Source organism: Camelus bactrianus, chromosome 8 (genome assembly GCF_048773025.1).
Source record: "Camelus bactrianus isolate YW-2024 breed Bactrian camel chromosome 8, ASM4877302v1, whole genome shotgun sequence".
NCBI classification, from domain to species: domain Eukaryota; kingdom Metazoa; phylum Chordata; class Mammalia; order Artiodactyla; family Camelidae; genus Camelus; species Camelus bactrianus.
In genome coordinates, this window is record NC_133546.1 from 89,921,104 (window position 1) to 89,931,896 (window position 10,793).

At 54.0% G+C, this 10,793-nt stretch overlaps 1 long non-coding RNA gene and 1 other non-coding gene across 3 annotated transcripts; both read right to left on the bottom strand.

The window, feature by feature from the left end:
- Window positions 1-4,914: 4,914 nt before the first annotated feature.
- Window positions 4,915-10,410, bottom strand: LOC141578424 (uncharacterized). 2 transcript variants are annotated; one of them, XR_012508820.1, is made up of 3 exons: window positions 10,217-10,406; window positions 7,517-7,674; window positions 4,915-7,381 (listed from the first exon to the last, which is right to left on the bottom strand). It is a non-coding gene; the product is annotated as an uncharacterized LOC141578424 (long non-coding RNA). The 2 variants fall into 2 exon arrangements; XR_012508819.1 differs by having other exon boundaries at window positions 7,517-10,410.
- On the bottom strand, window positions 8,710-8,818 carry LOC141578534 (U6 spliceosomal RNA). The gene has a single exon (XR_012508908.1). It is a non-coding gene; the product is annotated as a U6 spliceosomal RNA (small nuclear RNA).
- Window positions 10,411-10,793: the final 383 nt, after the last annotated feature.

Consider the following 10,793-nt stretch of genomic DNA (forward strand, 5'->3'; position numbering starts at 1 on the left):
CAGAGGGGGAGAGGGAGAGAGGGGGGTGGGGGGCAGGATGTTAAAAGAATGGAGAAAAAAAGGTTTGAAAACAGTGTACGATCAATAATAGAAGAGCAAGTTGAAGCAGAATAGCAATTGAGTTGAGACGTCTTCTAAAAGCCTTTAAAAACAAATAGAAAAGATCAGAAAATAATATACAATTGTTTCAAAAGTAAATTTTTAAAAGGTAATCGGAAATAGAACAGATTTTAACAAAAGATAAAACAGAGGATTTTAAAAGACGGGGAGAAAGAAAAGGTTTGAAGACAGTGTGTAATCATGAATAGAAGAGTCAGTGGAAGCAGAATAGCGATCGAGTTGAGACGTCTTTTAATAACCTTAATAAAAAGGAGGAAAAAATTCGAGAAACAATATTTGAAACCTGTGAATAACCAGTAACAGGAGATCAAAACCAAGAGAATGAAAAAGGGAAGGGGGTGGATGTTTAAAAATAATAATAATAAAGACTTGAAATGAAACATTTAAAAGGGATTAAAACCGTAAACGTATACGACTGTTCAAAAGTAAAGGTTAAAAAGGTAACAGAAGGTAAAACCGATATAAAAGAGATTAAAAAAGAAAAAGGAAAAGAAAAAAAAAAAAAAAGAGGAAAAAAAAAAAAGGATGTGTTCTCCTGGAGACGGTGCGCTCTTAACGGTTTCACCGAGAAGTCTTCTGTCGTCGCCCTGTTTCGTGAACTCAGCTTGCTGTTTCCGCGGGCCCTCCGTCGGCGCCCTCGTCTGTGCTGCCCTCGGTGCCTGTGGGCAAGTAGATCGCACCCCCTCCTGGCACGCGGTCGGATGCTGCGTTCCTGCCGGGAAGGAGGGAGGGTGGCTGGCCGGCCGCCTGCCCTCTCCCGGCGCCGGTCGCTCCGCTGCTCTGTGCGGCTGTGTGCTCCGCCTCGGGTCGGGTCGGCGCTCCTCTCCGTAGGTGGGCTCGGGGAAGACCGTGGAACCGCCCCGCCCCTGCTGCGTTCCAAAACTCGGCTCCTTGTTAGTCTTGGTGGCGCGAGTTCTCTGAGGTACCGGGGCAGATATATAATATCTGCCTCAGGCTGAAAACGAGTCTCAGTCCTGCCTAGGAGGTTGCAGAGCCCCCGGGTGCGGATTCGAGTCTCGGCCCCGCCCCCGCTCCCGCCCCCCGCCCGCGCGCGCGCTGCGCGCCGCGCGCCAGGGGCTATGGCGGCTGTGGCTGCGCCCCGCCTCTCTTCTCGCGAGAAGGGCCGGTGATGGCGCCGCGGGTCTGAGGAGATGGAGGCTACGGCGCCCCTCCCCCCAGGGCACACCGGCCGTGTTGCTTTGCCTTTCTTTCCCCGTAATGGAAAGAAAGTTGGGGGGGCGGGTTGTTCTGCTCTGTATCCCCTCCCGGCCACGGCGCGTGGTGCCGCCGCCACGGTCCTCCGCCCGGCTCGTGCGGCCTGTCCCGGCCCCCGGCTGCCGGCCTGCGACTCGGGCTGGGTGTCGCGGGGACCCTCTGTGCCCGTTTCACTTGGGTCGGTCGGTCAAGGGGCGCTCCGGGCAGATCTGAGACTCGGAGGCTCCCCCACCGTCCCGTCGGCCTCTCCGTTGGAGAGGGGGAGGTTTGGCGAACGAGCCCTAGTCCTCCTCTGCCGGTCCCTCCCGCACTGTTTTGCTTTTGACTCTTTCTTTTCTCCTTTTCTCCTACCAGATTTTGGGCGTCTTTGTCTTTCGAAGAGGGCGGTGTTCTGTCGGAGTTCCGCAGGTGGTCTGATTGGCCGAGTGGGTCCGTCGATGTGAGTTTTGGTGTATTTGTGGGAGAGGGTGAGCTACGAGCGTCCTTCTACTCCGCCGTCTTGCTTCTTCTCGGGTTATTTTTGAAGAGTAGGTGCTGGGGATTGAACCCTGGACCTTTATTTTTTGCATGCTAAGCATGGGCTGTACTGCCTGATCTCTAGACCCTCCCCACCGCAACCCCCCCCTTTCCCACCGCCTCCATAGTACTCGATGAATCTCCTACCTAGATATCTATGCTTCCTTGGAATAGGGCCGTCGTTTTCTTCATCGGATTGATGCACGTCTGTGGATTCGTTTCGTTTCTCTCCACTGCGGTGGGTGGCATCGGGGCGTGGGGTGGGGTGGAGTGGCGTGGGCTGGGAACGGTTCTTCACGTGTAGAGGTGGAGCGGAGCGATGAGGATGGTGACTGTTTCCCCGAGTGCTCGCGCCGGGTGATGGAGGCCTGTGGTCTGACTTGGAAGAGGACTCGGGTGACCAGAACAGAGCCTGTGTGGGGTCGTTGTGGAGGGAGGAACTCCACCCCCCCCCCCAGCCCCAGCCAAGGCACTCGTACCTCATCGAGGGACGGTCGGCCGAAAACAAACGAAAGCTGTCAGAGGTTTGGGGGTGGGGGTGAAGGGGTGTGTGTGTGTGTGTGTGTGTGTGTGTGTGTGTGTGTGTGTGTGTGTGTGTGTCTGTGTCTGTGTCTGTGTGTCTGTGCCTGTGTGGTGTGTGTGGTGTGTGTGTGTGTGTGTGTGTGTGTGGTGTGTGTGTGTGTGTGGTGTGTGTGTGTCCCCGTTCCCCGTACCACGGTCTCTGGTTGAGGCCCCCACGAGCGGAGAAACGCACGCCAGGCCGTCCGTGCTCCTGGTTGTCCGGCCGCGTGTCCCTGCCACCCAGAGATCCCGAACCGTCCCGCTCGCTCCCCTGCCATGTGCCATGTGCCACCTTCCTGTCGGCCGGGCGCTATTTTAGACCCTGCGAAGAAGTCGACCGGACGGCCGGGCCGGGCCGGGCCGAGCCGAGCCGAGCTGAGCCGATCTGAGCCGAGCCCGTCCAGGCTGGGGTGGGTGGTGCTGGGTTCAGAGGAGTGGGGTACAAGCGGGAGGCGGGCGTCGATGGAGGGGAGGGGGAGGGGGAAGGGAGAGGGGAGCAGGGATGACGATGGTCTGGGGCTTGGCGTGTGGGGTGGGGGTGGGAGGGATGGTAGCCATCCTATGACTTTCTCTCCCTACCCCGCCTTTTGCAAGTCTGTTAGAGTGACAAGGTGGTGCTGGTTTCTGGCTGGTGCACACCATAGTGATTCTGTTCTTCTTTTTCCTGGTCTTTTTCAGGAACCCTCGTCCCGAGGGACTGAATCTAGTGCCCTGTGCTGCGCGGTACGACCTAGGGGTCGAATCTGCCAGGAGAGGACTTACAAGGGTTTCGAGGATCCTGGAAAACTGCTACCATCCAGAATCCTACATGGATGTTCAAGATCTTGTGGATGGACGGACGGACGGACGGACGGAAGACGGATCGAATGGAGGCCCCGCCCCATCCCCTGGACCCCTTGGCCCAGGAGGATCGTGATGGGTCTGGAAAGGACTCTTCCGACGAGGGTCTCGGGATGGACTTTCTCTGTCCGCGGAAGGTGTTTCTGCAGAAAGAGGAAGAGAGGGGCGTTCTCGGCCAGAGAGCCCGAACCGCCTCCTTTCAGGGATCCGCTCCAGTCAGGGTTGGGGTCGGGGTCAGAACGCAGCCACCGACAGCTCCCCTCCCTCGTCTTGGCTCTCCAACTTGGGAAACCCTCCTCCCTGCCCCCTCACCCATCTTCTCTTCAGCCGGCCTCCAGCTTCCCCGTGCCAACCACCTCTCTCATGCTGCCGGACTTTCCTCCTCCTTGGGCTGCCAGGAAGCTCTCCCGCTCCTCCACGTGCTTTGGCTTGGAATCCCTGACAAACACAAGCGGTGCTGGTGGGCAGGGCCGCGGGCGGTGGCAGAAGGACTCCCTTCATCTTATGGGAGCGATTTTTATCTCCATAGAGGTGGCGATTGAGAAAACACATAAAATCACTCAGAAGAATACCCATGTGTAGTATCCCTGACCTAGATCCGTGTCTGTCTGTCTGTCTGTCTGTCTCTCTCTCTCTCTCTCTCTCTCTCTCTCTCTCTCTCTCTCTGCCTCTCTCTCCATTTCGCTATTCTGTGTGTGTGTGTGCGCACGCGCGCATGCGTGTCTGTCTGTCTCCCTTGTCTCTCTTTCCTCTCCTCTCCCCTCCTCTCCTCTTCCCTGTTCTCCCCCCTTCCCCCTCACCCCTCCACTCCTCTCTTCTCCCCTCCACTCCTCTCCTCTCCCTCTTCTCCTCTCCCCTCGCCTCTTCTCATTTCCCCTCCCCTCCCCTCTTTTCCCTCCTCTCCTTTCCTGTCCTCTCCCCTTTTATCCCTCCTCTCCTCTGCTCGCTCTCTCTCTCTCTCTCTCTCTCTCTCTCTCTCTCTCCCTCCCCCCTTCACTTCCCTCCCTCCTCCCTACCCCCCCAACCCCTACCTTCACAGGGCCTCATAGATTGCAATCGGTTTCCATGAAATGTGATGAAGAGGGAATGAATTTTAGAATGATATCCCCATGCCATCGAATCCTTCTTCCCCAGGGATAGCGACTTATTTGTGGTCGTGTTTGTTTTTGTTTTTCTTGTTGTTTTGGGGCGCATCGAGGGCGCAGGAGGCGTTGGGAGTGAGGGTGATGTTTCTCTTTCTGTCTGTCTCCTCCTTAGGACGGATTTTAAGAGGAGGGAGGACTCACAGAAATCTACCATCTTGTCTCGTACTGCAGCTGTGTTTGAGCTTCCTATACGACCTGGGCGGAACACTCCCCACCCTCACCTCAAGCCGCCATTGCCGCCCCCTCAGCCCCCTGCACCCCCGTCCAGTCCCACACTTGGGGCTGTGGTTGGGCATGGGGGGATGTTGGCGGGGTGGTGGTTGGTGGGGGGTGGGGTGGTGGAGGAAACCAGAAAACAGACCACTGTGGCACGTGGGTGACTGGGGCTTCAGGGTGAAGGAGGATGAATAAAATGGCCGGAATTAGGCTAACGGATTGCTTCTTCTTTTTTTGGCGGGGGGGGAGGGGAGGATCATTAGGTCATTCATTCATTCATTCACTCATTCATTTGCTGGGGGGGGTGTCATTCGGTTTCTTATGCTCGCCCTGAAAACGGTCAACTGTCCTGACTGACTGGTTGCTGCTCACGGTTCCAGGCCTGTTGTTGAAACTGGAAGCTATCGATCTTACTGTTTCTACTGTATTTCACTCATTGAAAGTCATCATCATGCTGGGTCTCTGAGTCTTTCTCCGAGGAGAAGGTCGGTCACGGGACTAATGACCTGACAAAATAGCCTGAGTGACCAAGAAGGCCACACCTTGAGTGCTTATGAGATAACGAGATCTAACCACCAGCCTCTATAGAATGGGTCACCTGGAGGCATCGTGACACCATTCTGAGTCTTCTGATGAGAAAACGATTCTGTGGATGGTGATCGATGCCCGATTGTTTGAGCTATGGCTCTAGAACCACCCCACCCACTCCATCCCCAAGGTGGGTACACAGTTTTGAAGACGCTAGCCTGCTGTGAATCCCCTTTGCCCGGCAGAGTGATAAAATGGCCTCTTTGCTTCTAAGCTCCAAGACCTTGTCTCTGGATTCTTGGGCTCGTCGGGGACGGGGGCCGATCTTTTGGCAACAAGCGTGCTTCAGAAACAGCGGATGCCCGAGAAGGACACTCTGCCTCTCCCTCTTCTTCCGGGCCTGAAATGGGGAGGAAAAAAAAAATCGCTTCCCCTGGAAGCTGGAGTCCGGAGCCCGCCATCCGGAGGGACTTCTGGCTTGGCCTTCTCCTGGGGTGGGGGGGGAGGGCACGCCACTGCACGTGTTCTTTGTCAACTCCCTGTTTCTCTCTTCTCGAGTTATCTCTTTGGGACGGCTCCCACACTGGGTGAAAACAGACAGACAGGCTGGTATGTCTCCCTACCCCACCCTTCGCCCCCAAATGACTGATCTCCTGTCCCATCAGAATCACCACTTGTTTTCCAACGTGGCTTTCTTGGATCCTGGAGGACTTGTAAAGGAAAAGCCCAGCTGGGCTAACAAGCTAAAGTCACAAATCTAAGTGTGATAAGTGTCCGTTTACTGATCTAAGTTCTGCTGGGCTAGCTCGTAAATCTGAAGTTTAGTGTCAGTTTACTGGGCTAACAAGCTAACTCGTAAATCCAAGCTCAACAAGTGTCAGTAACGTGATCTGTTCCAAATTGATAAGCTCCAGTGTACTGATCCTTTGCTTTTTGTTGTTTGAGTCTTATTGGCGAATAGACCCATATTTGTAATTAACCCTATGAAACCTCATGTGCACGTCTTGGAGGTGCTCAGAGCTTCGGAGCAGAAGCCCCTCTGAGCCCGCCGGCGTAATAAATCTGAGTACTCCAACCCTCAGAGTGGTGCTTGTTTCTTGGCTGGCCTGTCATTTCCGTAACAGACTGATATCAACTTAGAGCCAAGATGGGCGCAGAACTGAAGGAGCTTCTCGGCTGGCCTAAGAAGCCTGTCGTCGTGATGTGGGAGGCATTCTTTACGAGGGACCTATCTGATTAAGTGCTTGACCGCCTTTTGGACTTTGAACCAACTTGGAGATAGGAACTAGGATGAGAGGGCACCCGAAATAGCTCAGCAAACTCTTCTCCATCCTTAGAAGACAGACAGACAGACAGACAGACAGACAGACAGACAGAGTGTGTGTGTGTGTGTGTGTGCGCGCGCGCGCGCGTGTTTGTGCGCGTGCGGGGGTGTGGGAGAGGGAGGAGATGACGTCAGCGTACTGGACACTGTTTCAGTGACATGGGGAGTGCTGTCAACTAGGAAGGAACGTCATGTATTCTTCAGCCTTGTGTCTGTACAGGTGGGTACACTCAGGGTTCCAGAAAGGATGGGATATTCCTGGCAGTCGTCTACTGCCCTGGCATCGAGGGCTGGCTGGCTGGCTGGCTGTCATCCAAAGTGGAGGCTCTCGTGAAAGGGACGGAACCGAGTCCCGAGGAGATGCCTCCTTCACTGACTTTCATGCAAACACAGTGGACCACAGCCTCCGGAAAGAGGGTGGGTGGCACACGTGGCCCCAGTCTGTTCTGTCCATTCGGCAAATGGCCTGGGTTAGGGGAAACCCAGCATGGCGACCATCCGACAGGCCGACCCACCGACCCACGGACGTGCTCGGTTTCTCCCAGCTCCCTGGATGACCTCCCCCACCCACCCCCACCCCACCCGCATTCCTTCACCCACCGTGGTGTCTGGTGTCAGGGCACTTGGAAGATGACTCCCATTGTTCAATAGACAGGGGCAGGAAGATTCCTATAGGACCGCAAAAACAGTCAACTGGCCATACATACATACATACATACGTACAAACTTTTTGTCCCCAGAGGCCTCAGACCTCCTCTCTCTGGACCCGCTGAACCCCAGTAACTGGCCCCCATTCAACTGCCACATAGTAGGGGTCATCCAGACGTTCTTGGGATGGTAGGTATGACTTCCAAAGGGGTTGAAGCCTTCCTTCCCCCGCTGCAAGCCTGATGCCCTCAGCATGGCCAGGACACTGCTACAAACAAACAAACAAACAAACAAATAAACAAACAAACAAACACACACACACCACCACCACCACCACCACCACCACCAACAACAACAACGACAACAAAAGACAAACACATGCGTATGTGACTTGGGGACATACTTTCCGCAGCCTCCAGGGACGAAGGCACTCGCTTCACTGGGTAAATCCTACGAGGCTTCACTAAAGCGCTTGCCAACTTACTTCTCAGAAGGATCGATCTCTGCCCCCATCACCCGCCATCATCAGGCAAGGTCGTCAGAATCCATGGGAGGTATAGACTAGAAGAAGAAGTAGAGGAAGGAGGAGGAGGAGGTGGAGGAGGAGAATCAGTGACATGAGGTGTGTACGACTTCTTGTCTCCAAGAGGATTGAGTTTTAAATTTTTTTCTTTTCAGATACAAGGGAAAATAAACTTTTGTTTTTTCCCCTTCCTTTCCTTTTAGAGGCGGACACCCACATGGTAACTATCATACCTCTGTCAGCAGAATGGAACCCTTTCTCTTTTTCTCCCTCCCTGACCCTTCTGGGATTCAGAAATCCTCCGTGAGGATTTTTCTATTCTTGGCAGCAGAGTTATTAGCATCATTGACTTGGAGGCAAAAACTTAGGTTTCCATTAAACTGGGATAGACATGCATGGATAAGAGATACTAGTGCTACTCGTTTTCCTTAGGGTTCCCCTGTGTCTGTGGGGCGTGTGTGTGTGTGTGTGTGTGTGTGTGTGTGTGTGTGTGTGTGTGTGTGTGTCTGTGTCTGTGTCTGTGTCTGTGTCTGTGTCTGTGTCTGTCTGCCTGCCTGCCTGCCTGCCTGCCTGCCTGCCTGCCTGCCTGTTTATTGTAGGAACTCTCTGTCAATGGAAGTATAGTTGACTTACAATGTTGTGTTCATTTATGACGTACGGCATAGTGATTCACTTATTCACACACACACACACACACACACACACACACACACACACGTATACTTTTTCAGGATAGGTTATTACAAGCTATTGAACATAGTTCCCTGTGCTAGACAGTAGGACCTACTTGTGTACCTAGTTTGTATAGGGTGGTTTATATCTGCTAATCCCAAACTCCTGATTTATCCCTCTGCCCTCCCCCGTTCCTCCACCCTACCCTGTCCCCTGTGTTAACCATCGGTTTCTTTTCCATGTCTGCGAGTCCAGTCTGTTTCTGGTTTGTAAATAGGTTCCTTGGAGTCTTTTTAAAATGGAGTTATTTATGTATGGATGGGTGTCTTGACTTACTTTCAGATCCCACCTAGAAGTGATGGCATAGGATATCTGTCTTTCTCTGGGTGACTGACATCACTAAAGCTACGGAACGCTTCACGTATGTGTGTGTGTCGTCCACGTTCAGGGGCCGTGCTGATCTTCTCTGGATGGTTCCCGTGTTAGTCGATGTGCTGTGGCAGCAAGCGCTTGCCTTAGGGTTTTTGTCTCAACCTGAAAGCCGGCCCGGAGACTGAAAGTCTTCTAGTTGCCTCCACTATCTGCCTAGGACCATCTCCACGAACGTTTCCCATTTTCTCTCACCCTTTTGTCTTGGCATCATTGAGTACTAAAATGCTCCGTCTCCTGAAGCCCTGCAGACTGAAGCTGGGCAACGGGAGGTAAACGTCAGAGAAATGGCCACAACAGCTCCTGTGGAAACCATCCTAGGGCCTGTTTTTGGAGGAGCCGCTCAGAGAGTTGAGCCGAACACCCCAGGACATCATTAGAGGCATTTCATACTGCTCGAGCCGTTTCGATGACCCCGATGTGTGGAAATCTCCTACCAGACTGACCCCCTACTCCCGGCCCTGAATCTGGTTTCTCATCTGCTCCAATGATTAACCTTTGTGCTGTACTTTGGTTTTCCACACAAGTGCCTCTTAGGCGATACCTGACTGCTTGCTCCCTAGGCCTAGCTTCAGAAGCCCATCGACACCACCGCCTCCTGAGACGAGATACTACAACTGTTTCCTTGAACAGACCTGTTCTCAGAACTAAGAAACTGGGTCCATGAAACGCAGGCCCTCTAGGAAACTATTCCCTCCCTCCTGCCCCCACACCACACGCACGCATGCACGCTCAGACGCACGCACGCACCCACGCACGCATGGACGCACACGCACAGTCAACAGCCCAGCTTTTAATGTGTAAAACTTCCAGGGAAGTTACAGAATAGGGAAATGTTGGGGTCCAGAGTAGGCTGCCCCAAAATGTGCCCGATGGACTATGCTGAATGAAAGGGACTTCACAACTGGCCAAGGGGGAGGGTATAGGTCAGTGGTAGAGTGTGTGCTTAGCAAGCAAGCACAAGGTCCTGGGTTTAATCCCCAGTACCTCCGGTCAAAAATAAATACATAAAATCGAATTCCTCTCCCCGCCCCCCCCAAAAGTATACACTGCTGTATGTCAACTCTGTCTCAATAAAACTGGAAGAAAAAAAGGAAAAAAAAATGATTTAACAAAAGAAAGAAAGAAACAAACAAAGAACTGCCCGAGGCAAGAGGAACACTCTGGCCCTCCTTTCTGCCTCCCTGGAAGCAGGGGAAAAAGAATTTTGTTTTTTTAAAGTCTCCCATCCCAGAGGAATCTATCAAGTCAGAGGTCTGCTTCCATGCCCTTCCATGATTCTCAAACGGTGTAGTGGGGTTTACCCAGATTAGGAAAAGGAGGGGACTCCTTTGGCCTGAGACCAGGCGAGATTCTCCCCCTCCCTCCCGCCTCCCTCCGTGCAGTTGGGACGGGGTGGCCTAAGGGTGGGGAAATTGAAACCAAAGAACAAAAGCCGTTCAACAGAGAGGAGCCGGAGGCCAAGTCAAAGGCTCTGACCTGAGCACAGAGCTTTCTGCATTTGAATGAAGCGATTGAACGAGGCCCTGCCGAATGGATCCTCCTGACGTCCCCGCCCCCGCTTCCAGGAGACAGTCAGTCGATTTGGGACCGATCGGTGGAGAAGGCCTGGGAGGCGGCGGCGGCGGCGGCGGCGGCGGCGGCGGCGGCAGAAGCGGCGGCGGGGGCGGCGGCGGAAGCAGCGGCGGGGGCGGGGAGTGGTGGTGCGCGGGCGGGGGCGGGACCAACGGTCGCTCCAACTCTGCCTGCCTGCCTGCCTGCCTGCCTGCGGGGCTGAGGCCTGAGGGCCACGCTGGTTCCTGCCACTCAGGGAAACTTCTGCGGGTGTTGCCGAAAGATCGCCCTCCCCCACCCCGTCCCTGACGAGCCAAATAACCCAGAGACAGGGTCTTAGAGTTTAGAAGAAAAGAGGCAGCTTGATTGCTTTGCTGGGCAAAGGGGACTCACAGCAGGCTAGTGCCCTCCAAACTGTGAACCCGTCTTGGGGTTGGGGTTTCATGCTTCTGTGGACGAACAGGTTGGAGCATGAAAGGGAATCACAACAGGCGGGAGCACA